Below are 24,089 nucleotides of genomic sequence, written 5' to 3'. Positions count from 1 at the left end.
CTTCGAATGGAGTCTCTCAATTTTGAGTGGTTTATCCTGTGCCCTAATCTGTGACTAATCCATATCCTATCTCATTTCAGTCTGGTTTCCACTTTTCCGATGGAACTGACTTTCTAAAGGAAGCTTCGCGAGCGACCCTCAGAGGAAAACTTCGCTGACGTCGACGCTGCATGTTCGGTTCGCCCTTTGTGCCTGCTTTGTGCGAAGCGAAACGAACCGAGCCGATCCGATCCGAGCCGAAGGGATGCGAACCGAACACCCAAGCGCCACCACACTAGACAGACAGCCGATGGGCGCTCTGCTCGCTTCGCTGCCGCAGACTTGTTGCGACGCCAGACGTCAAGTGCGCATCTAACGGCATCGGGCCGGGCCACGTCACGCCACAACGAGCTACAAAGAGACAGAGAGAGAGAGAGAAAGAGAGAGGCAGTGCGACGTTGGCGCCTCGCGCAAGAGTTTACTATGCCAATGCACTCGTTGTCTGGCGCAGTCGGGCCCCGAAGCCCCCGCTTCGCGCCACTGCAGCAGTGCACCGACGCCAGCAGAAGCAGCAGCAGCAGAAGCGGTAGCATCGGGCTATCTCTCTCTGTCTCTCTCTCTCTCTCTTGCTTACATTTATTGGGAGGCCCCCACCTTCACCTTCGTTAAAGCCACTGCCCGCGCTGACTGCGGCGGAGTTTCAGCAGAGACGCCGGCATTGCACACAGCAGTTCTCGTTGGGTAAGTCCCCGTGAAGCTGGCATTCAGTTGAAATGGCAATTACGCCAGTGGAGGTTGGCCAGCGGCGGTGATCCACTGTTCACTGTCGACTGTCCAGATTTTCATACAGAGCATTGCGTTCTCGTGCAGAGATTTGTCAAGGAGTTCCGACAGTTTCCCAGTGCATCGTCGAGAAAAGCCTCGACAGTCGAGCTCCGACGCTAGGGCAAGACAGTCGACCCATGCGGTGCCCCATCTGGATGCATGTTGCATGTTGCGCATACGCAGTGTTTGCCAGACAAAAACTGACTGTGCCCGCAGTCTTAGTGAGCAAAAGCCAAACAAAAGTCGTCGATTAAGTGATCAGCCAGTCCGCGGAATGATAGCAAAAAGTTTCTGCAGCAACCTAAGACCCTGCCCCCAACTATACTGCGATCAGTAATTGTATTTGCAACTGGATCTGCTAGTGTGTGGGGTATGCGTGTGTGTAGTACTCATATGGTAATCGCGCAACTCGACTCCATTCGACCCGACGCGGCCATAATCAATTCGCAGTAATTCATTTACATTTCACGTCGCGTCGCCTACAATAAACGTCAACAAAACACCCAACAAGCAAACACACACACTGCACCGTGAACAGAGAGACAGAGAGAACTTAAAAAGAGACAGAGAGATAGAGAGAGAATGAAAAATTAAATATTACATACAAATGCTGAAAATTCCCCGAGCCATGGAATGACAGGTGAGTGAACAAATACAGATGCAACATTTACCTATTATTAAGTAATAAAAGTGCTGAACAAAGACTGAACAATCTCTCAGGGAGAGATTGAAGTGCAGTGCAGCTAAGAGATCCCACGATTGGCATCCGTTTAGAGATTGAAGAGCTACTATGGATGCTACTACTCCCTTACTTAGGATCCTTTATTCCGCCTTAAGCCTATCCCAAAAGCATTACTCAAGTAATTTTGGGCATGCCTCTAGTCATCATCCATCCATCCAACCGAACCGATTCATCAGCACATTCCTTTCAGCTCCTCCCAGCCAATAGCAATACATATTTTTGGCCCAATGCAAATTCCGTTTCGCTCTTTCCACAGCCCGATTGCACAAAAGCCCGATGACGGTCAATAGCCTTCTGCCAATAGCTTTTTGCCCAATCATGCGTCTCAGCATCCCCCCACCCCACCCCACTACCACCTATTGCGCGAGAGAAGTGCTTTGTGTACGGCTCACGATAAATGATGTTAAATACTCCGTGGCCGAATTTGCAGTTTGCGAGGAGGTCAGAAGAAACTAATTTCGGCCTGATTCAGCTCCACACGTGTGCGGCGTGGCGGTATGGTTAGGGGAACAACCCTATCTTATGGGGGTATGTTATCAGCGGGAGTGGACCCGTGCCGCTCTTATCAGCTGCTCGAAGGTGACAATTTCATTTGGCGGGCACTTGGTACATCTATCCCGCCCCTATCTGCCTCTGCTCTACGCGCTGATAAGCAAATTAGCCTCCAAACGGTGCTATAATTGTTTGCTCTGCCCCCCCCACCAAAAGAGAGCGAGGGAGAGAGTGAGAGGAGGGAAGAGGAAAAGGCAAGGGCTAGGGGTGTGCAGAAATAGCATCGGATTGGGGGCGTTAACCAACTTCTAAAGCCGTGAGCCGCTGCTTTAGCGGTCTATTTTATTTCGTTCTTTTGGTCTTTTGCCCACAGGCGGTTCTCACATTTGTTATGGCCAAAACAGGCCACCGAGCAGTGGCCGAGGAGAGCAGAGAAAGACAGAGAAATCATAATAAAGAAAAGTGGCCGAGAAGAGTGCTTAAAGAATGGAAATAGATGAGTGCTAACTTTAGAAGGTGGAGCGATGGGGGTTAGAGATGGATAGGGGCCAGGTATAGGAATGGCATGGCGGAACGGAGGGGGTAGTGCAGGAAAGTAGAAAGAATTTCTACTTATAACGAGTTTTTATTACAAACGCGCGAAAGCGGAGAGACTCCCGAAAAGCTGCCGAAAATTTATTAAAAAAAGGGGGAAAAAGTGGAAAAATACGTAGTAAAGATAAGTAAAAATGGGCAAAGCGAGCGGGCTAACTGAATTCCTTCTTAGAAATGAGCATGAAGGGAGCGGTGGCCAAGGGGCTGCGCATAAAAAGTAACAGCATTTTTGCCTAGGCAGACGATGACAGAGAGGGAGTGAGAGAGAGGAGAGAGAGACAGAGCGAGAGAAGGGAGAGAGGCCGACAGATGACGACCAAGACTGCGAAAGCATGAAGCAACATTATTCAAAAGAAAGCCAAGTTAAGGCATGCCACCAAAAGAGAGAGAAAGAGACAGGGAGAGAGGAACACACACACACAAAACTGTGCATGGAGCGACAGATACATGGCAGCATAATGCAGCAGCAGCACCAGTAGCAGAGAGAGGGAAGGGGAGTGCAAAGTGGGAGTTGGGTGGCGGCAGCAGGCAGATCGGGCCCAAGCATTAAACATCATTCAGCAGCAGCGACGGCGGCGGAGGGAGTACAACTAGGAGCAGCCGCAGCAGCAACTGCGACGCCGACAGAGTCGTTAGCAGCAGCAACAACAATCACATGCCGACATTCTTTCATTCGTACAACGACCTCGACTTTGATTTGCAGCTTTTAGCCAAGCAGCGGGCCAAAGAATGTTGTGCCAGCCATCGAAGAGAGTCGGCCCCAAACAGAAGAGCGCGACAACGGCCTCTAGACGACCTACACGCCTGAGCAGTAGCGGCAGAGAGTGGGAGACAGAGAGAGCGAGAGAGAGAGAGAGCGAAAACGGCAACGCTGCTTTGACTTCGTGTATGCTTCGCCGTCGTGTCGTCGGACTGCAGTCGTAGTCGGCGTTTGTCGTTTCAACGCTCTGCTGCTGTCCAGAGCTGCCAACTTCGTTCATTCGTTTATTCATTCTTGTCTGTGCCGGTTGGCTCTTTTTGTATCTCCGCTCCATCTTCAACCTGGACTGCCACTACCACTGCCGCTGCCGCTCTTCTCCACTCTCTACTCTACTCGCACACACCCACAGCGGACACACAGACGGAACAGCCGCCAGTCAGTGCAAATGTTAAACAAAGCCATACACAAAACGAAAGAAAAAAAAAAACAGTAACAGTAACAGTGCAAAAGAAAAGTGCGAAAAGTGAACATTACGTCGAGTCGAAAAGAAAACAACAAATCGCCGCCCAGCCAGACAATGCGTCATTCGCTCATTCACTCAATCTTGAAATAAAAGCGGTGCTATCGCAGCAGACACTCACTCACACAACCAGACACACGCATGCAGTTGAACAGTTACAATTACAAAGTGCGAAACGACCGGCTGGCCAGACATCTCACCTCACATACACACGCAGAGATAGCAGACGGCAGAGGCAGAGGCTGGTTGCAGACTACAGTTATCAGAATGCGAGCCCCAGACTGAGACTCAGACGCCGCTGCCGGCGCTACACTGCCGTCGCCTGGCGCTGTCTGGAATTTGTATTTCACATATGTATGCACAGACGAGAGAATCAGAGGCAGCCACGGCTAACCGGATGTTGCACACACTCTGGACCCCAGCACAGGCAGAGGCAAAGGCACAGGCACGAGCAGCCATCTTTGTCATCCTTCGAATCTCAGCCTTGGCTAAGGTCGCTCCTGCCCTCCCATCGAGCAGCAGCAGCAACAGAGTGAGACATACACAAAGTAACCTAGAGAAAGAGAGAGAGAGAGCGAGAGAAGTAAATTTATAAAAAATGCTAGACTCCACTCAGCTACACTCCGCCCCGAGTGGACCGACTGACTGGTTTGGCGTGTTGGCCTGGCCAAAATGGATTTTTTACGGCCCCGAATAAACAACAACAGAATCAAAAGCACACAAAAGCCGCAACTGAAGATCACAAAACGAGCAGAAACCGAAATTGTGAATGATCTGTGGGGTTCGTTTCGGAAACAAAAATTGAAGAGAAACTCAATAGATCTGAAAGATAGAGAATCGGGTAAGCCATATCCAAAATAGCTGTAATCACATCACATAACGATTGCGACGGTAATTGGGAGGGTAATCCTTAATTGCTGAACGATCATCTACCGAAATATTGTTCAAAGTTAGCCGAGAGAAATCATATACAGACGGATTTGGCATTTGATATTGATGTTTAAGTGTTTTAAGTATATATAAGTGTTGAATTTTGACATGTAGTTCGACTGTAATTCAATCCACAACCTGCAGCATCTATCAAGAAAACTTTCAAATTGCAAAGCAACACCTTCTCCAGATATCATTCAATCTTAAGAATTACACTTAAGCCCAAATCCCTGCCACTATGCCACATTGCAGCTGTTATTCCGTTGAGTGTTCCGCTAATTCTAGTTACAGTTATAGTTGAGGTGGGTGGAGGGGCTGTGAGTGCGGCTGGGGACAGCCCCCCCATGAGCGTGCTAATGAAACATTTAATTAAAGTATTAAACATCAAAAGCGACAACGAGGGAACATAATGAAACGGCTCTTCTGTCTGTGTGTCTGGGTTGGAATGGGGAGGGAGGCAGTGTGTTTGTTTGTATGTGTATGTGGTATCTAAAAGGTGTATAAACACCTGAACAGTTGCCAGAGTTAACGGAACCGCCCGATCAGCTAGATGGCTGCCAAATAACTAAAGGAAATTAAAAAGCTCCTCCACTTCATTCAACCGACTCCCTACTGATTGTCCCCTTTCCACTTTCCCCTTTCCTCTGGCTAATGCCGTCGACCATTGCCGTAAAAGTTTATCGCCCGCATTAAAAAACCATGGATTAAAATTCTACTTCAAATAAAAGTCGAGTATACACTCGTACGGGAGGAACAAATTTTCCCATCCATTTTGCCATTTTTTCTACTATTCCGCCCGTCCTTCCAACTTCACCTCCCCCTTCCACTCTCTTATTCCTTCTTATTTCGGTTTAAGTTTTATTCTTTTTCTTTTTTTGTGTTCCGTGCCCACATTTTTCTTCTTGCCGGCTCTTTTTAGCATTTTTTTTCCGTTTCGTCTCTTTTTTGTGTTTTTGTTGTAATAAAGATAAGAGCTCTAGTTGGAGCAGCCACCTGCATTGCCTATTGCCAGGGAAAGAAGGCATCCACCCCCTCCACCCCTACTCCTCTCTTCCTCATTTGCAACCCTCCTCCCCTGCACTGCCTCTCTCTCTCAATCTCTTTCTATCTCTATCTCTCTCTGTTGGCAAAGTGTTTGGCTAACAAATGTTCTCCACTAATTGCAGGCGAAAAACATTTTCTCGGGAAACGAATTAAGCGATGTACATTTTTGGGCTCTAAATGGTGCAACGATTCTTCAAAGGGCAGGGAGTATTGGGAGCTGTGGGCGGAGCGGGGGACTATTTACGGTGCGATTGGGGGCGTGACACGATGGGCAAAAAGTCAGACAGACATGCAGACAATTTCATATAAAATGCATGAGCATGAAACCAATTCAATAGCCAAAAACAAAAAACTCGCGCATACACACACACACACACGGTTGGGGGGAATAGGGTAAGAGATGGAGGCAATGCCGGAGCATGTTAACTGTCTGTCGAGCAAACTGCCATCGCACTGGAACCAATAGTTGTCCTAGTTGTAGCCGCTGATGTTCCAGTACTAGTTCGAGTTGGCCAAAAACGAGTATCGCAACGGAAGGAGGAGAGTGCCAGAGTGGCAGGGAGGCAAAAGATGTGTGGCCTGTGCGGGGGAGGAGCAGAGGGCTAAAGAAGAGGAAACCAAATTACATTAAGCCAGCCACCGACTGAACAGAGCTGAACCGAACCGAACCAAACAGAACGGAAACGAGAGCATCGCTCTACAAGATACCCCTACCCCGACGATGAAACTAAATTTGAAACAGACGAAAATTTGCACACAAAAAATTAAAAGGCAAAAAAAAAGACCGAAAGAAGGGGGGTACAGAAAGAGATAAAGAGACCGAGAACCAGAATCAAAGGGAAGCGAAAAAGTTTTCAAATTAATATATTGATACTGTGATAAGAGTAGAAGGGGGATAGGGAGAGGCGGATGCAGATGCGGAGAGAAAAGTGTGGAAGATAAACGTTGTATGGCAGGGCCATCATCAACAATGAAGAGTGACTAAAAAGGGGCAGTGGCGAGGGAAGGATGTAATAGCAGAGACACAGAGAGAGGATCAGTCTAGGACCCGGTTTAATCAAATGTGTTGAAAAATGTTTCGATTTGCCAAAGTTTTTGAGTCCGAATAGGACTTCAAGTGATTTCTGATGACAAAGGACAGAGGACACTGTAAACAGAGAGCGACAGACTGGGTGGAAAGAGAGAGAGTGGGATGGGTCAATTTGAGGGAATGAAAGTTCTCTTTGTACTCGGATGGGTCTAGTCTCTACTTAACAGCCGATGGAGAAACTCTATCAAAGGAAGAGCAAAACAGGCGCCGCACCTTTAAAATCATCATTCTCATCATCCGATTTCAGGGAACAGAAATACAATACATAAAGATGAGACGTTTATTTATAAATAAGACCTGGGACCTGGGGACCGGTGGATTTCGGAGCCTAGCAACAGCGGAATATGCACATAAAAAGAATCTTCATCAGCATCCGCTTACCGCCCTCCCACCAGAGGAGGGATACTTGTTCAATAGCCGATAACAAGACCGTACTATAGCTTCTGTCTATATAGGTAGATAGATTCTGTTTCTCATGCTGCTGCCTGCTGATGCCTGCTTCTGCTGACTTTGACTTTGCACATCTCCGGAGCGTAGTGACTGTATTTTATTCGTTTCGTTGTTTTTGCTGATACGAGACTTTAAGCACAAAATATGCAAATTTCACTTCGCTCTTTGGCCGCGACTGCTCCACTCTCCCCTCTGGCACTCTGGCTTTCCCACTCGTGGCCCTTCCCCTGCCCCCCGCTGTTATGCATTTGGCATTGTTTTGTTTTCCTGTTTTTTGTTTTATTTGTAAATATTTTTCTTTCTATTTATTTTAAAAAGTCGCTTCCCGATTTATTTATTGTGCCATTCATGTTTCTCTATCTCTACGAATACGTCTCTCTCTCTCTCTTTCTCTGATTCCCTCTGTCGCTCTGTGCAGTTTTATTTTGTGTAATGGCTGCGATATTTATGGCCAACAAGTCCTTCCTTCCACCAACCTCTGTCCAATCGGAACAACTGCTGCAATTTATGACCATGCCCCAAGTTCGGATTTGGCTTCCGTTTCCCTGGGCTAATAAAATATTGAAATATATAACAATTTGCATGATTTTTGGTTCAAGTTTTTGGGCGAACTGAATAAATATACAATTCCATTGCAATCCTATCCATTCGGCAGCGATCCATGGCAATCCATGGCTTTTTCTGGTGCTTTGGTGGAGTGTAATTTGTTTAGATTTTTCAACAGAATGTGATTGCAATTCGTGCAGTTGAAGTGCAAGAACTAAATTGACACCAAGGTTGCTCTAAGGATGAAATGAATGGACTAGCAGTCAATCTGGAGCAAGGACATCATTAGCTCATTCAGAGCTCAACTCTGCTTTTGTCAAGTTTACGATTCCTCTCGATCCCTCTCGATCCCTCTTTTAATCAAGCCAAAAGGCCTTAGATCAGCTCCACTCAATCCCCCTTCACTCAACTATTCCCCTTGGTACCCTTCCCTGTCAAGTCCACTGGGAGTGAGAGCCCAACCTGCTCTGGCCATAAACAAAGAGTTGGAAATGCTTGGGCCTGAATAATTGTCGGCTATTTCCATGCATATTACGTCAACGCATCGGACAGCAGATAGCAGACAGCGTACGCAGATGTGCCGTACGCAGAGTATAGGATGGGATGATAGAGCCACATGTTTGCCGTTTTGCGAATTTGGGCGATGCATAAAACTAGCTATAAACAAATAAAGATTTCGCGATACACAGTTGTGGAAAGAGAGAGAGATGGAGGGCGAAGAGAGTGCTAGAGAGAGAGAGAGAAAGCGACCATCACTGTTCGAATGCAAATAAGTGGCACAACAGGGAAACCTTCAGCCTCAGGGTACCTTCTGCCAGAGTATGTTGCAACCATTTGGTTGGATGGGGGGTAGGGGGCGGCATGGCTTTAATATGCAGTGGGCTGTCAGGCAGATTATGGCTCATAACGACAACACCTGTCGCTCGTGGCTGTTGTTGCCACTCGGCGTCAGAGACTGATAACACGCCGAGATTATGGCGCTCAACAATCTGTTGCTTGGCGGCCGTGGGTCCTTTCAGCTTTCTCTCAGCCACTGCCACTGCACCAGTCCCTGCCACTGGCTCTGTCTTTGGCTGCCTCGCTTTTAATGTGCCCACATAAATTTTGGGGCAAATCAAAAACGCGTTTTATGGCTTGCCATCGTCAATGTTGCTGCTGTTGCTGCCACACTGCCTCACTCCTCGGCTGCTGTTTGGGCCCCGACTTTGTCCGGATAGCTAACAAAATTTATTGCATTTTACAAGCATATTACAAACGCTCAAATCTCACGTACAGCTTGTCCCCTTCTCCTCGCCTCTTTGCTGCTACTGGATCGTCAATTCCCAGCAGCCACATAAAAGCGCGTCATGTCCGTTCCGTGTCTGTCCACAGAGTCCGCTCTTCTGGTGGCTGCTGCTGCTTCTGCTGGTCCTGCCAAATTGATGTAGACTCTGCGGCGCCAACGAGAGTCAAGGAACAGGAGGAGCATCAGAGGAGGAGCAAAAGCAGGAGCAGTAGCAGGAGCCAGTCAAGATTGATGGCCCGTTGAATTGCTCGCCCTGCTGCCGCTGCCGCTACCCCTGCTGCTGCTGCCCCATCTATTCCCCTGACTGCCTTCAGTTTCTGTCTGAGCATATGAATTACTCATTGCTCATTTTTCCAGCAATTTATTGTCATTTTTGCTGTTGCAGTTCTTCTGTTGCTTGCCGTTTCTGATGGTACTATCGTCATTTCAATTTTTCTGTCGCATTCTTTATGGCAAGATGTTTTTCGCGCAAAATCTTTCATGTCATCACGGATCTTTGGTCCCGCGGGTTTTTCAGTTAGTGTAAGAGTGGAGTGGGGAGAGTTGGGTGCAGGCAGCAGGATGCGGATTGCAGTAAGTAAACGAGGGAATGAGTGTGGCCGGGCATATTTTGTCGATATTTACTTAAAAACCCACAGAGAACTCGACTCCTGTTGAGTTATGAGCAATCCGACGGATATAAGAGGGAGTGAGAGGGTGGAGGGGGGACGCTGCCTCCTTGAAGAACATGCCGCGGAAATTACAACTAATGCGGCAACTGCGTGCTAAAGTTGCTCTCTGCTGCTGCTGCTTCTGACATCATTAGGCTCATGTAAACACATACACTCTTACACATGTGGGTCTTGGCTTTGGCTACTTCCGGTTAGACCAGTCTTAATTTCCTGCTCTCGCTCTTCGTACAGCGTGGCGTATGTGTAATCAAGTGAATGGTGCCACATGCCAAACACTGGCACATGGCTCTCTTCCCCCCACTCTTCTAGTCCCTTTTTGCTGGCTTTCCTTAATCACTGGAACTGCCATTTTTCATCAAAGTAATTACGGGACTTTTGCCTGGCATTGCTTTCGTTGTATTTTTCGCTGTTTTCCCCAAACCCCTTCTCCCTGACAAGCCACACACGCATGGAAAACCACGCCCACGTCCACGTTACCACGTCCTGGCCTCTTGGCTGTTCAAACAGTTTCCCGGGGCACTTTTCCGGGCTGCGGTGTCCATTTTTATGTGGCCTCAAATTAAATAATTGGATATGCATTCAAATTTTATGCGCAATTTTATTTTGTAAGTCTATACTAATCCTGACTCTCTCCCTTTCTCTCCCTCTTTCCCCTTTGGAGCACCCTTGAGTTGGGGGGGGATCTCCAGTACTCGACACTTTTCGTGCCGTGCAAATATTTTGTGTGTATTTGTTTTGTGTTGCCTACTTTCGAGCGTCGTCAAATGAATTTTTCATGTGCCACATTCGTTTTTTGTTAACTGACAAAAGGCCCAGTCAAAAAATTTATGAAGCCCGGCTGCTTGCTGTTTGGAAAATAATATTGCAAATAATTTTCAAAGGGATTGGCAGGAGGGGGAGTGGTGGTGGAAGTCCTTCTGGAGGCGCCTCTCTTTCTAGTTTATGCAGATTTATAAAACTTGTTTCCATCGCTTGGGCCGTTTGTCTCGAACTTTTTGATTTTGTTTGTATGTTGCACACATACACACGCATACACCCATAGAGGCTCATTGTGGCAACAAACAGTGGCAGTGGCAGGGAGAGGAATCCTTTTTACGCCCGCTGTGCAAAAATATTAACGAGCCAAAGTTCCGTTTGGCAAACATGAAAGGAAAGGAGCAAGAACGAGCCGAGCCGAGTGGCAGCAAGATGAAGCTGATTGCCAAAAATGGGGCCAGGAGTGGGACAAGGAATGGCCAGCAGGTAAGGGCAGAGGAGAGGAGGGAGAAATAGTCCTTGGCCAGGAGGCAAAACCTGTGCCACGCCTACCTAGCCCTTCGATGCAGAAAGGTGGAAAGCATTTTTGGCAATGAGTGGCAGCCTATCTCCTCCGGCACTGCCTCCTGCCGTGTTTTGTTTTCTGCCAATTGGCGTAGGCTTCTGCCTCAGGTCCTGCCTCCTCCGCTGCCATTTTAGTTGCATCTGCCCGAATCTGCTGGGCTGCCTGCCAAGAGCACATGAATTCCCCAGAAAGGAGAAGAAGACCAACACCACAAGGACACATGCAATGCCATGCCATGCCAGCGCCTGGCATGCCACTTCACTCCACTCCACTCCTTGCAACGCCACGCCACTGTGTCCAACGCCATTCCACTTCTATTCTATTCCGTTTCCAGTCCAGGTCCAGCTCCAGGTTGTCATAATTTCCAACTGACCCACAAGGTGGAGGAGGAGGAAAAGGACCAGAATCAGGACTATGTTATCACACACAAACACACACACACTTACGTGTGTGGACGCTTACGTGTCCTTTTCAATTATTTATGAAAACTGCACCCAAAAGAAGAGCTGGAATTTTTCCGAGATTTTTCTCTGCTTTGCATCTTTTTTGTCGAAGAGCCCCTTTCAAAGAGGTATTTCTTTGAATGATTCGTTATATATTGCCGCAGGTAAAATATTTTTTAGATGGGGGTGGGAGTGAAGTGACTGAATTTGTTGCCAGTTCAAAGTTGAAGCTTGCGCCAGTCACATTGCGCCACACAGAGAAAATTCGGACAGAAAACAGCAGAAAACAAATTAACAGCAAATGGAAAGTCAATTAATGAACTTTAAATTATTTAGGCCTTGAGCAAGGGGGATTAGGAGGGGGCTTGAGGGAAAAGGGTATGGGAAAGGAAAGCTGTTGGCTGTCAGCTGTGTAAGCATTAAATTCAGTAAAACATTTTAAGGATGATTTCAGGTCAATAAATTGTAATTTAAACTGCATCCAAAATGTACTCTTACCTCCTATCCCGCCCTTTGCTTATGTGTGTGTGGTGCAACCAGAAAAAAGAAGCAAAAACCACAGCGGAACAGCGGCACCGACACCCACACATTTGTATGTTTGTTCGGTGGATTGTCTGTTGCTGTTGCAAGGATCCAGAAACTGAGAGGACTGGCAGCCGTCGACAACAGACAATGAGATGTGAGACATGACCCCGTCCCCCGTCCCTACTTCTTTCCTACTCCCTGTTCAGAGCTAGTCCATCCGTATGTCTGTCTGTTTTTCTGTCTGTCTGGCTGTCTGTCTTTCTGTGAGCTATAGGAACACATAGAAAGTTGTTGTAGTTACAAGTTCTTTGGTTTATTCTTTCTATTCCATGTCGAGCATGCGGCTTGCACCACTCCTCCTGCTGCTTCTGCTGCTCCTCCTCTTGCTCGTTCTGTTGTGCATTTGCAAGTTTTTAGTTTTTGTCTGCTCCCAAAATCTTCTCTCCTCTACCTCCCACCGCGCAGCTCATCTGTTTTTATAGACTCCTGCACTTGTCGCAGCCCATTGTCTTGGCCAGGACGTAGAGATGGCGACGGAGACGGCGACAGAGACAGAGGCAGACTCTGGCTCCAACCTGTACTCCACGCCGCTCCGCCTTCTCGGAGAGTGTTGTCATGGTGTGTCAGGTGGCGTTCTGTAAGCTTGCAGGTGTTTTTTTTTTGTTGGCTTTAGTTTCTGACAATTCTTTAAAGAAATACTCCAATGCATTAGATACGCTCCCTCCATCTAATCTCCTCCACCCCCTTGCGGCAGGGAAAAGTCTGGCAAAGTTTTTGCGTTTAAGCATATTATGAAATTTAAATGCGACGTAATTTGTTCTTGGGTTTGGTTTTAGTTTTCTTAGTGGGGGCTAAGCCAGCTTTAAGGATATGACAGTTTACAGATCTGAGTACGGTTGACAGGTGTCTGTGGGCGGAACGGAGGGGTGGGGAGGGGCGCAATGCGTTTATATTTTGGTAGGAGAAGTAAAGGTGAGTCCTGGACGGAAGTCGTGTTCCGTGGCTACGTTATTGTTCCCTATTTTGCCCAGTCACATTTTGTCACCCTTGTGTGGCATGCCCCCAGCTTCTGTTGCTGCTGGAAAAACCTTGTCGCTTTTTGTTAGCACTGATTATGTCGCCCTTCTTAGAGCCTGCTACCCGGAAGGCCTCTCCCCTCATTTAGTTGACGCATATGACGTTGCATGCATGCTGACAGCTCTGCCTGGGGCAACAGTCTTCCGCCACATCCCTTGAATGCTGCCACACTTCTGTTTAGACTGGATCTGAGGTGCTGGCCATCTCCCTGCTCTCTGCTCCCTGGCGCGCTGTAATTGTTTGCGGTTGGCAGCTATTAGCACGGGAAGGGGGTGGGGGGGGGGGGGGTGCAGTTTCCAGTCTCCTCTCTGCATCTCTGACACGCCTCCTTAATGAGGTCATTGCTTGACAATCGCATTTTCCATGCCACATTTGCTGGTGCTGCTGCTTCTGCTGCTGTGATTTGTTGGATTCCCATTGCTACGATTCTTTCGCTACCAACTGTGTCCCTTCACCCATCCCATCGACCCCCCCCCCCCCCCCCCCCCCCCCCCCCCCCCCCCCCCCCTCCCCGTCCAGTGTGTCATCTGCTTTCCACAGATTCGCATCTTTGGCGTTGTCCTTGTAATTTCTCCGTTTCCTATTCTCCTCTCTGTCTCTCTCTCGCTCTTTGCTCTATTGTGGTTGTCATTAGGCGCCGCTTTTCCCCCCACCATCTCATCATCCTCCATGAGGCCACATTTCATTTGATTTTAGTTCATTTTAACTGTCTTTTGTCTCATGTTTTACGCTGCTTCGGTTGTTTTCGCCTGCGCTGCGCTGCTTTCATTAATTTTACCAGACAGCAGGATGCTTGAGGGGTACTGGAGGGGTGGCTGATGGGAGGGAGAAACTGCGGAATTCTTCTTCGACATAATTTATGCGACATGGCGTGCAGGAGATAAATTTCTGTCGTTTGCCATTTTTTGCTTGCGTTGTATTTGGTCTAAATAAATTAAAGCATTCTCCCGGGAGAGTGGAAGCGGCAGAGAAGCGGAGGGGCAGAGAGGGGGTGCCAAAAAACTACAGTAGTTTCCCGATCACAAACACAGAGAGAAAGGGGTGTCCTTTCGCATTTTGCAATGGCTGCCTGTTGATTAATGCGAGCTCTTAATTGCGTGGTAGTGGGGGAGAGAGTTGGAGCGGATGTGGGCATAGGGATCTGGGGCACGAAAGAAAAGAACATACACAAAAATTCCCCCGAGGCGCAGGAGTCTGAGCAGTTGCAAGTCTCTCTCTCTCTCTCGCAGGAGTCTGAGTGGTTGCAAGTCGCTCTCTCTTTTTATATAAAACATGCCCCAAGTATCCTCTCTCCCTCCCTCCCTCTCTCTAGCATTTTCGTGCGTTTGTTAATTAAAAGTGTTACTGTGTGGCATGCTACAACTGCTAGCTGCCGCCTCCCACCTTCCCCCTCCTGACGTCTGATGCGTTTTTGAGGTAAACCCTAAATAATGAATGAAATTAACAGCATGGCAAAGGCAGTGGGGCAATGGCAACATCAGTAAGAGCAGCAGCAGTGGCAGGGAGATGTGAGCCACACACACACACACCCCGCCCTCACCCCCTCCCCCCACCCTGATTGTGTCACGTGTTAATGTCATGTGTTGTGGCTGCTGCATCGCATTGCATTTTGCACTTCTTCCTTTTCCCAGCCCAGAGCTTCCGAACCCAAGATGGAAATTCCATGATTTACGGCATTCGGGCTGCAGGAATTATGAGTCCACTTGGAAGACATTTTTAACCAATCCCCATCGCAGGTCTGCTCTGAGTTATGGCCAGCATAAATTATGCACAGCAGCAGCACCACCGATTGAGCAAGGACCATGCAGGGCATTAAGGAAATGCTCGACAATCGATTTTCCTGCATGAGTTTTCTTCTGGGAGTGTCAGTGCCAGTTCCAGTCCACCTTTTGGCCTGATTTCTGCTTTAATTATTAGCTTCTTTATGGAGCCATTAATTGTTATGTCACGGAATGGCCACCACCCACTGCGATTCACCTATCAACAACATCCATCTACCCTGGAAGCCGCTGCTAAGCTCGTATTTCCGTTTCCGCTCGAGCGCGGAGCAAACAAAGCGCATAAAACTTCATTGAGTTATCAAAAGAGAAGGCAAGGGGAGGATGGGGGAGGGGTGTCTTATTTATGCTCTGGCAATTCCTCAGACAAGTCCATAGTCTGAGCCAAGTGCCTCGAGCGCATTCCCTGCCATATTCTGCAAAACATACACAACACACAACACTCGCATATACAGATACAGCTACAGCTCGCAGATGCAGATAGAGTTGCAGTTGGAGATGCAGAGGCAAAGAGACAAATGCAGCATAATTCAGCTCGGAAGATGCCAAGCAATTTATTCTGCACTCATGTCTAAGCTGGCGCAAAAATATTCATTTATTTCTGTTGGCAAACGCAACCAATGGAGTAGGAGCAGGAGCAGGAGCAGGAGCAGGAGGAGGCTATCCAGGAGATGGAGATGGAGCTGGAAACCGCAGCAATTAACAAAGAGGAGTCGGCACGGACTGTGGCTGTGGCTGGGGCAGCGGGGAGATCACTCTTCTCTTGGCCAGTCAAGTGGCCAACTCTGTTGCGGCTTCGCCTGGCACTTGCTTATCCTCGCATCGCTGCATTTTCATAATAAACAAATTTTATTTTATAAACGTACTTTCGGGTGGCGGAAAAATGAAGTCATGTGGTGGTCCCGAGGCTTGAAGTCAGTAGCCAAGGATGGGATTGGGATTGGCTGAGACGAGAACTAGTGTGCGTTGCACTGGAAGACAATGCCAGCCACAATCCACAATCCCTGCAATCCCCGCTATCCCCGCATCGTCTCCTCTCACAGTTGAGCGAACAAAGCAATTATTTATATTTTTTGGCCAACGATTTGGCCTCTCATGTGTGGCTTATGGGGGGGATTTTTGGGCAGACACACGCGCTCTTCCAGCCCCCCTTTTTGGGCGAAATTAAAGTCACATATCGGAAGGAGAGCCGCAACGCAGGAGCGCAAGGAGCTGCCGAAGGAGCAACTGGGAAATGGGGAAGGAATCGCTATAAAAATTTGCAGTGCACGCAGAACGTGCCAGGACATTCAAGTGGCCAGTACATCCATGCATTTTATGGCCAAAAAGCAAGGCTTCCCCTCCCTCACTCCCTCTGGCCATCTACGAGCATTGCCTCGTCTGACTTTGGCCTGAAAGTAGTTTTCATTGTTTTCCCTGCCTTGGTTTTATGTCCTGGTCTGGTCTGTTCTGGTCTGGGGGCTGTCCTGTTCCGTGCTGTGGCAGCGACTGGGTAGAGGGACGACGTCTGTTTTGTTGTGGCCACAAGCAACAAGGACTTCTAATTAGCACACTGTCAGCGGTGGTCAGCGAGACAAGGAGATGGCGGCTACCAGAAGGGTTGTGAGGGGGGGTGTGTAAGGGGATGTGTATTGTGGGGCAGGACAATGAGACGGCAAATGTGCTTAAATGACCGATGTGGACGCCACTAAAAACTCAACTAAAACTAAAATTGCACGACGAAAGGACGCAAAGCGGAAACCGCAAACTGGCAAATGGCTGCCACTGCCACTGAAGGACATTACCCATTCCTGTTTCTCCAGCTCCAGCTCGTTCTCCTCCTGCCCTGTCCTTGTCAGCAGGCTCGTTACAGAACACACAGAGGGAGGGGCACACGTGGTTGGGGTGTATGTGTCCTGTCCCATGTACATATATGCATATGAAGCGGCGGCTTTGAGCAGGAACAAAACCTGCAACAGCGAATGAAAGAAGCAACGAAAGAAAAAGCTTCTAAGCGGTCTGCTGATGTCCTGTCTGCTGCTCCTCTTTCTGGAGCTCCCCGCTCGCGTAGCTCCTCCGGCACGGCCACTATTTGGTCGACATTCGCTCTGGCTATCCCCTGGCCGCTCGCGTTTTATTTCCATTTTGATTGCTGGCTTTTTTTGTCGTGTGGTTTGTTTTTTTCTGCCTTTGCCTAGCAGTGCCGCTCGCCGCTGCCCGTCCGCACTGCTTCCTGCTGCCCGCAAATGTATGCAACATATTTTGTATGCAATGGCCACGGCACCGAATCCCCCACCAACCAGAAGGAGCAGGGGGAGGAGAGTTCCCGCCACTTCCGTGCAGGATGGCGGAAATGGCGGCGTCAGGTCGCCACCAACGACACCCAGGGCCAAAAGTGAAATTCGAAGCACTGCTAGAAAACACATGCAGTCAGACCGGTCGGGGCCAGGGCCAGGCCAGGATCGAGGCCAGGATATATGCAGGCAGGAAGGGCAGTTGGGGTTGGAGCCCAGAGATGGCCAATTGAATGTGTGGCTCTGGTTTCAAGTGCCGCCACTCAACTAGCACTTATTGCATGCGACAAACGACAGCAGCAGGCACACGGACACGGATAAGGATGATGGCGACTCGGATGGGTACGACTCGTATGAGGACTCTGCTCCGGATGCGGCCGCAAACTTTTGTCGTTTTTTCAATTTCAATTTTTCACTGAAGTGCCTGCTGTTGCAGCTGCTCCACCTATTTCTCCACCTCCTACGCTGGCTCTCTGCCTTTACCACCGCCACTCCCATTGCCTCTGTCTGCACTTAAAGCAGTTAGCACTATGACCGTCGTTGGGCATATCCATGTATGAATTCTCCCTCCGAACGTGCACTTTTTGTAGCCCTGCCCCTGCCCCTGCTCGGTGGGTAATGCCATTTGCTGCATATGGCACTGGTTGCAAGCGAGTGGCACTCGCAGCACTACGTATACGCAGCATTGTGCTGCGGATTTTCTGTGCCTAAGCGGCCGTGAAGACAGAAAACTAACAGAAACTTAAGGACCGGTCAGAACCGACTACGCGGTTCCCTAGATTCGAGATATCTTCAGCTGAAAGCTGTCTAAAATTGGCTGTTACAGGGTGCTGGCAGGAGAGAATCCACCTGGTCCCATAACCTGCGACTGCAGATGGCAGACTGTAGTTATTACGACCTTAAGCGGAACTGTTATCTGTTTTTGCGACCGTGTCTCCGTGTCCTTCTTCCTGTTTCCATTTGGGAAATTTCAGAAATTTTTTTTGCGCTCTCTTCTCATAATTTTATATTTGCAAAGTGGGGCAGGACGCAGCGAGATGGCAGCAAAAAACTGCAAAATAATAAAATGAAATTACCAAAGGGAGTGGTAGGGACAGAGGTAGCAGAAGCAGCAGCAGAAAGGAAGAGAGGCAGAGTGTCCGAGTTCTTTTTCTGGCAGCTGTAGGAAATCTGCGCTGTGCATTAAAAAACGCTTAGGGCAGCAGCTTTGTCGCCTACTAGGCTCCATACCCGCCACTACAGTCTGACAGTGTCCACTGGAATTGGGCCTGGAACTGGGCTTCGTGCTGGTCATCGCTGGGCATCGCCGCAGGCGGCTGTCCCATCCCATTCTGGCTGTCCCATCCCATTCCCATCCTCTCCAGCCTCGACTCTCTGCTCCTCTCTGTGTGCCTGTCGTGCATTTTCAAATTTGTTTGTTTTTAATTAATGGCACGCTGCGATGCCGATGGTGATCCCCTATTCGTGTGTGATGTTGGATGGGTCCCCGACCGACAGGATGGGACTGCGTGCTGTACAGTGATTAAGCGGACTGGAATGGAATGGCAGGAGATTTTAGACACGAGTCCCCCAGGCGGCACCCCTCCTGCCCCAGCCTGACTGCAGGGCGTGGCAGTTGGCGGACCGTCGCCACAAAGTATGCCATACAAATATGTCGAGACTTCATTTCGATTAATTTGACAGTTTTCGGCTGCTTTTCGCTCTCTTTGTGGGGCAATTACCAACACCAAAAGGGGACCAAAAACTGGAATCAAATGTAAGTCCTTGCCTCATCTCCACTCTGCCCTGTATGTGTGTGTGTCCGGGGCCCTGTGGCCATTAACCGACTGGAAAACCCTTTTGGGGCTGACAGCAGGAAAACTTGCATACATTTTAAATTTCAATTTGCAGTCGACAAAGAAAACGAAGAAAAAATTATGCATACCACGAGAAAAGAAATGAAAAGCAAATAAAAAGGAAAAAATACAGAGCTAGAGGTGGAGAGAGACACAAAAAATGCCAGAATCAAAATTAGTAGACAACAAAGAGTCCTCTATCGCTATCTTCTCTGACCCCCTCTCCCCCCTTAACTGGTGAGGCCAACGAAGGACGGAATCGAAATCGTTTTTTGGAGGCCACACAAGGCTGTGTGTGTGGGTGTGTCTGTGTGGGAGCCAACGGTAGCTAACGCACAATCCGAAGAGACGATTGGGTAGCATTTCGTTGTGCCTGTGCCTTCTGCTTTTTTGGCTTTTATCGAAGAGTATTCGATGCGTTTTTCCTAACAGGTCCTGGCCCTGGACTCTGTCGCTGCTTCTGTCTCTGTCTTTTCTTGTCCTGTGGCTCGTTTTACAGATTCTTACACATCCGCAATAGCATCACATGTGATTGTCAGTGTCTGTGTGTGTGTTTGTGACTGTACTAGTCATGGCTATAACGGAAAAGGAAACAACTGGCATTGGCAGCCATACGACGTTAAGGATAATCGTGATGACAGCATATTTTGTGACCCACAGCCACAGCCACTGCTCTGCTTCTCTGCCTCTGTCTATATGTGCCTCTGTGTTTCTCTGCCTCTGCCTGCCCCTGCTTCGTGTGTGTGTCTGTGGCAAATTTTAGGTGGCACTTCCGCTTCCAGGGCTTTCGGCTTGGTTTGGTTTGCTTTCGTTTCGTTCCAGCGTCTTGGCCCTCAGTTGGTTGTATTTAAAATGGCATTAAAAACGGCCAAATAAGTTTAGAGAGACAACCCAGAAATCACTTCTGACCGACGGCCGCTTAACCCCTGCCCTTTCACAAAGACGGAGAGACAACAAACACAACACAAAGCGCACAAACTGCTGAGAACGCGTCTGGAAGTGGCAGGGCATGCCAGAGGATCTGATAAAGTTACACCCATTTGGCTGTGTCTTACAAGTGGGCGTGGCGTGGTTGCCCCCAACCCACACATCCATGTGACTGCGGATTGATATATCTGAGCGGTTTTGTTGCTTAGCTTCTGGCTTTGGCTTTGGCTCTGGTGCTGGATGGCTGGGTGGCTTCCTTTAAAGTTGAGGGTTCTTTCGTGACAAATGTGAATTTTATGTTGATTTTGAGCTGAGGGAAGGAAAAGCAAAAACTTTATCTAATATTTCTTTTGTTTCTTCTTCTCTTTTTCAGATGTTTTTTCGGTTTCTGGTTACTGGTTCCTACTCCTCGCTCCTGCTTTTGGCTCTGGAAAATTCCAGATGAGGTAAGCGGCAGAATTTCTTGGAAGAATATTAAGAGTCCTGCTTGGCCAGCAACTTCTTGGGACGTTAACCCTTCGCAGCCTGTACTTCCTTGCTTCGGTGCTTCGTTCCTTCATTGGGTTCGCATATTACGTATACGCAACGTAAGACTGGACTCTCTCGAAGGACCCGCTTAATTGAACTTTTGCTTATTTATGGGCCTCGTTATTTGAGTGCATTCAAGTGTTTTCAATGGGGCACGCCCCCTGCTGCTTGCCCCCCTCCACCCCCATCCATAAATTGTTAAGTTTTATCAGCCGCAACAAACAGGAGCAGCGGCAGCGGCGGAGGCGGCAGCACCAGCAGCAGCAGCAGCATGAATAATAAGTCAGTGCCTCGCATTGCGTGCCTGCCCCGGGGCGAAAAGCAGGCCCTTATACATGTAAAGCCAACTCGGACAAACACACGCAGACACGTGCACACACGCACACTCAAACGCATATACGCACAATTGAGGCGGAAATGCGCATTGTTTCCGCTTTTAATAAGAGTCGTTGTTCTCTGTGGCAACACCAGCAGCAGCAGCAGTTGTAGTGGCAGCAGAAGCAGTGCAGAAGGAGTCGCTGTGGCAGTGTGTGGCATGGTGTGGCATGCATATGCTTTTGCATTACAATAAACCATGCAGGGGGAGGGACGGGAGGATTCAGTAGCTGAACAGTTTCTCCCTGGCCATAAATTGCATTAAATTGCATTTAAATGTGTCGGACAGGTTAACAATGCGAAGAGGATGCACCGTAATTGATTGTAAATTAAACCTAACTCCAGCCCGAAACCCTTTAAGCCACATCGCCAGCTATTATTTTGTCTCCATCTCTCTCTTTGAAACGCTTTAATTTAAACGCTTTTGGAGCACGAAATGGTATAAATGGCCCGCTGTTGTCGGAGAAGTCTCAGGGGGATTTGCATCCAGGAGGAAAGGAGGAGGGGTATCCACCGTCCTGTTATGGCATGCCTGTCGACAATTAAACATATTCAACATTTACATGAATTCTGCCAAAAGTTCTGGCCAGGAAAAACAACATGTGCCACCGTGCGGTTCCTGCACACATAAACACAGACACACAGCTCTCGGAGTTCTCCTACAGTTCCTCCTTGGCGTTTGCTTATTTTGTGCTTTTTATGTCTCGCAGCTGGAAGTGACTATGATCTATGGCACTTGGCATGTGTGGACTCCACGGACGGCCACGGGAGACCATGGACGTGGCAGAGAATAGACTCTGGAGAGTCTCTGTCTCTCCCAGAGGTGGATGACTTTTGTTCGGCACTTGATTAGCATTCGTCTTAGCCATTTTATTTCCTTTGTGCCGCGTGCATCCTCTGCTGCACGCAGCATCCTCTCCAGCGGAGTGGAGTGCACGAGCGTGCCTATTGATGCGTGCTAATTGCGAGGCGATGCTCCTCCGCTCCACTGCTCCGCATAAATGCAGCTGCAAGTTTTTGCATTGAAGTTTGTGCATTGAAGTTTGTGTCAAGAATAAACTCTCCTACCTCATGCTTCGGGCTTGCCAACCTGCCGCATTGTTATTGGGCTGGTTGCATTACAACGAAATCCGTTTCGAGTGCGACTGGAGTCTGCACTCTTTGTCTTGGAGGAACTCTTGCGAGTTCGTTCCCAAGTTCCTGAGCTCCCAGCCCTTGAGAGCTCTGACTGGCTTCGAGTGCTCTGTGTCGAGGGTACTGCTGTCTGGACAGCTGCGCATCGACGACTCCTGTTGGCCGGAGAGAGATCTTCAAATTGGATCTGCGCTGCTGTTAATCCTGGACGAATCTCTTAAAGAGCGAGTCCGTTGCTCCTTGGTCCGGCAGTCCATAAAAGGCAGTCCTGGCTTCACCCACTGACAGACAGACCGACCGCCAGATAGACTGGTAGACAGACAGCACTTATCAAAACGCTCAATCAATCAATCATTCAATCAATCAATTGTTGCCAAAAAAAGGCGCAAGCAAAAACAAGAATATCGCTCATACGCCCATTTGTAGCAACATAAAAATGGAGAGAGTGAAAACAGCAAACGCCCAAAATCAGCTTAGGGGAAATGGCTAAAAAAGGACCAGCCAGCAGGCAAAAAACAGCAGCAAGAAGGGTGAGAGGGGTATTGGGATTGGGTGTGGGAGTTTATACAAAGGACATATGGCATGGACCAGAGCACAGCTTGAAACATGAAAGCACAACCCACGACTATGTCTCTGAATCTGGCCTTTGTGTGGCGGCTTTTTATTTTTACAGTACAGGACACGACAGTATGTAGGATGTGTGTGGTAAGAAGGAAGTTCGTGTGGGGGCAGGGCTGTGGCAGAGGATGACCCAGAGAACTGGGCCCGAAAAAACAAGCCCATGGACTGAGGCGAGCCAACAAATCACTACCAATCGCACAAACAAAAGCGAACAGCTCCGGCGGAGAACGTGGACGAAGGAGGAGGGAGGCAGGTTCACCTGGCAACAAACGTGCAACATTGTCAGCGGCAGGCCATGTCACACTGCAGTGTCAGAGGCAGAGATAGCAACAGCGACAGAGATGGATCTGGGATCTGGAGGGGCGGCCACCTGCAGTTCATCTCGTTAAAGGAGTCCCTGTCCCCCGCTTTCCCTCACCCTATCAACGACGCGTCTAATAAGCCAATTCAAAGGAGTTGTCGGAAAATGATAATCGTGCAGTGGCGCGGGCGGTGGCGGTGGGTGATGGGAACGTGCGTAAAATGTTTATCCAACTCGAGAAATGGTGTGGCTGGTGGCCTGGCGCCATCCTGCACTTGCGTAAATTTATGCTTACACACATTTTGTCAACATCTGCAGCATATTCACAACATTCCAGATACGTTTCTTTCCCCAACCAGAGCCCCCGCCCCTACAACGCTCTTCTGAGCACACACATCGCTGGATTGCGGTAGATATTTGCATTTTATGTCTATATGCAAATCTCTACAGGAGACCAAAAGAGGAGCAGGAGAAGTGGAGTAGGAGCAGCAGCAGCAGCATTCAGCTGAGGAAGATGAGGGCGTTCAAGATGACGGTGCACACGCGGCGTATACGTGCTGCATTAACATATCAATCATACAGAGGTGGAGGCAGAGGCAGTGGCAGAGTCAGTGGCAGAGACCATTCTTCCTTCCGACGGCTTCTCGGAGCAGAGCAAACATTTGCTTGATGGAATGAGCCGCCCGAGCGCGATAAAGATGAATGAATGTTTGCCAAGATATGGGCACCCACTCATCATGGAAGGGGCCATAAAACTTGGCCCATAAATCCAGCCAGCCATTGAATGGTATCCCATCCATTCGCCACTCAATTCCTCGGCGCAATTGTCATGTGCCTTGTTGAAAAGTTAATTGCCGTGCCACAGGCCGTGGGCCGGGGATCAATAAATTAATGCCAACAACTAACAACATTGTCAGCGATGTATCGACTTCCTACTCAACAATAGTAGTTGTTGTTCTGATTGTTTAATTGCGGATATTTTGTGTGCAGTTTCCGGCTGCCATGAACGCACACGCACGTGCCACACGGTTACAAATAAGTGCTGCATAAATAAATTTTCCAATATAAAAATCAGTTTTTCAA

The 24,089-nt window shown here is 48.6% G+C and overlaps 1 long non-coding RNA gene across 2 annotated transcripts in view; it reads left to right on the top strand.

Annotated features, from left to right (window-relative positions):
* Positions 1-754: 754 nt before the first annotated feature.
* LOC117188166 overlaps positions 755-24,089 on the top strand; it is a 42,810-nt gene continuing 19,475 nt past the window's right edge. Inside the window, exons 1-2 of one of the 2 annotated variants that reach the window (XR_004472493.1) lie at positions 755-1,444; positions 20,421-20,493. This is a non-coding gene — a long non-coding RNA (uncharacterized LOC117188166). Of the gene's footprint in view, positions 1,445-3,560; positions 4,694-20,420; positions 20,494-24,089 lie in introns of those variants that run through there. The other variant, XR_004472492.1, reaches the window with a different exon arrangement.

This window comes from Drosophila miranda, chromosome 3 (assembly GCF_003369915.1).
Source record: "Drosophila miranda strain MSH22 chromosome 3, D.miranda_PacBio2.1, whole genome shotgun sequence".
Classification (NCBI taxonomy): Eukaryota; Metazoa; Arthropoda; class Insecta; order Diptera; family Drosophilidae; genus Drosophila; species Drosophila miranda.
The sequence above is the reverse complement of the archived record's forward strand: the minus strand, read 5'-3'. Positions and strand labels throughout refer to the sequence as shown.